The 2247-nt window shown below is 32.8% G+C and overlaps 1 long non-coding RNA gene across 1 annotated transcript; it reads right to left on the bottom strand.

Annotated features, from left to right (window-relative positions):
* Positions 1 to 205: 205 nt before the first annotated feature.
* Positions 206 to 1606, bottom strand: LOC104103479 (uncharacterized). Its single transcript, XR_011415029.1, has 2 exons — positions 940 to 1606; positions 206 to 500 (listed from the first exon to the last, which is right to left on the bottom strand). It is a non-coding gene; the product is annotated as an uncharacterized lncRNA (long non-coding RNA).
* Between the last annotated feature and the right edge of the window lie 641 nt (positions 1607 to 2247).

The following is a 2247-nucleotide window of genomic DNA, read 5'->3' as shown; positions in this document are numbered from 1 at the left end:
TGGAGTTATCAGTTTATAATGCTTCTATTTGCACGAAAATCCTGAACGAAAAGGACAAGAATGTTAAAATGTCCTTTGACAAGTATCGCTATTAGTTATAAACCCTAAAATTACCAAGAAAAAATTTATCTAACTGGTTATTAAAGTAAGACTACTGGCTGATATTTATAAGTTTATTTTTTCGTTGAAGAAAACTAGTACAGAATAACCCAAAACTGTTATTTATAGAAAACACTAGACATTCACTTAACGATGCGTTATCGATTGACAGAAATAATGTAATATATATACATGTTTTGTTACAAAGAAGATGAAGTTAAAACTATTTCCTTAATTGCACTGCAAAAAACAGATGCAAAAACGTTTTCTGCATCTCAAATCTGGACAAAGGAAAAAGCTGCTGGGACTTGCTTTATCTGATAAACCTGCGCTGATAGATTTTGCAAATCCAACAAGCTGATAAACTTCGATTTCTTCAGAACCCAGAAATAGGAATTAAGCTACAGACCTGAAACTTAAAAAGTCACATAATAAAAAACAAATTTCAGTAAATTTGGCAAATAATCAAACAAGGAATGAAGTTATACAGATATATTCCAAATTCTTTCTTCAGATCCTATTTATAGGAAAGAAGATCTAGAGACCTGGATAATAAAATCAGATGCTAGATCTCTACAAAACATAAAAGAAATTAAAGACAACAAGAATACAAATCTGGTCAAATGAATGTAGAGCTCCCTTCAATCCAAAAAGGGATCCAACTTAGGGCAATGAAGCTCCTGACATATGCAACCCACAAACCTATCCAATCAAATAATAGATAGGGCTGAGGAATCCATAGGTCAGCAGCTCAATCTTACCTGTTAGATCCTCTGTTGGACTTCAAGGAGCTCCACTCTCAAAACCATAAAACATGCTTATATCACATATAAAGACAACAAAAGTCAACCTAAATCCTGTCCTAAGAAACTGCCCAAAGACTGTCCTCAACTTCCATCTCAAAAAAACCTTAGACACAAACCTCTCATAACAACAAAAGAAAAAGATCAAAACCCAGAAAACCACAAGGCTTCTTGAATCGATCTACATATATATACAGATGTGTGGTAAAGGAAAGGAAAAAAAAGACTGAAAAAGATAACCCTAGGTAGAAAATGAAAAATGAAAAAAAAAAAACAAAAAACAAGAAGAGCAATTTAGAAACAACTCAAAACTGCTACTAAGATGAAACAGCGAATGAAGAGAGAAGTGAGGATTGTTGAAAGGAGAGGGGAGTATATATAATGGGTGTAGGAAATGAGATATGGCAAGTAAGGGTAGTGCTAATATTTTGTTTTTCTTTTGTTTGGTAAGAGAGTGAAAGCATTGGGTAGTGTGGGGCAAATTAAAGTTTTTTTGTGATTACTATTGCCTTGCACCCATATCTATGTAGTCCTTTGGATTGATTAGATTCTCTTCACACATTTTGAAATATCACATGCTCTTGTCACCCAAAGTAACCTACAAATTTACAGCTCCCTCTCGTCTTGTTAAACAGTCTAGCTCTAGCAGTTGTAGGGTTCGTACTTTTTTTCTTCTTTACTTATATTTTTTTGGGGGTGTAATTTTGACGTTTGTTTGACTATGAACAGTGCCTGGGAGTAGTTAATGGAGTACGGCAGAAAATATACATTATAAATACCATTAAAATGTCTCTCCGCCATTATGGAATGAGAAAAGTGAATTTGGTGCTATTGCTTTTCCACATGTATTTCGTTGTCCCCGAGCATTAAAGTTGTTTTAGGGTTTAGGAAAGAATAATGAGAAATACTCCGTATATACTTTCGATAAAATATATTTTTTATATATGTATTAATATAAAAATATATATTTAAATATTTTTCGACGAGCGAATACAATTAATTTCAACCGATTGATTAACGGTATTTTGCCCAAGAATCATCTCATATGGTGGCCTCATCATGTACCGTTGGATCGACTTGAGCCAATTTTTTTATTGAAAAAATAATTTAATTGCTTCCTTTTGTTAAATTTACAAATCATATCGTATCAAAATAAGTTAATTTTTCCAGTTTCTGTTATAAAATAAAGACAAGTATATAGAAAAATTGATATATTATTCAACTTTCAAACTTATGTGCCTAATGAACTGAAAACTCATCTATTTATAGAAGAAAGGAAGTAGCTGCGAGGCTTTTCAGGAAGCAGTTGCGAGACTTTTCTTGAGCTGCTTGTAAGCTGTATGCA

The sequence above is a fragment of the Nicotiana tomentosiformis genome, chromosome 3, assembly GCF_000390325.3.
Source record: "Nicotiana tomentosiformis chromosome 3, ASM39032v3, whole genome shotgun sequence".
Classification (NCBI taxonomy): domain Eukaryota; kingdom Viridiplantae; phylum Streptophyta; class Magnoliopsida; order Solanales; family Solanaceae; genus Nicotiana; species Nicotiana tomentosiformis.
Note: the sequence above shows the minus strand (reverse complement) of the source record. Positions and strands in the feature narration are given on the sequence as shown.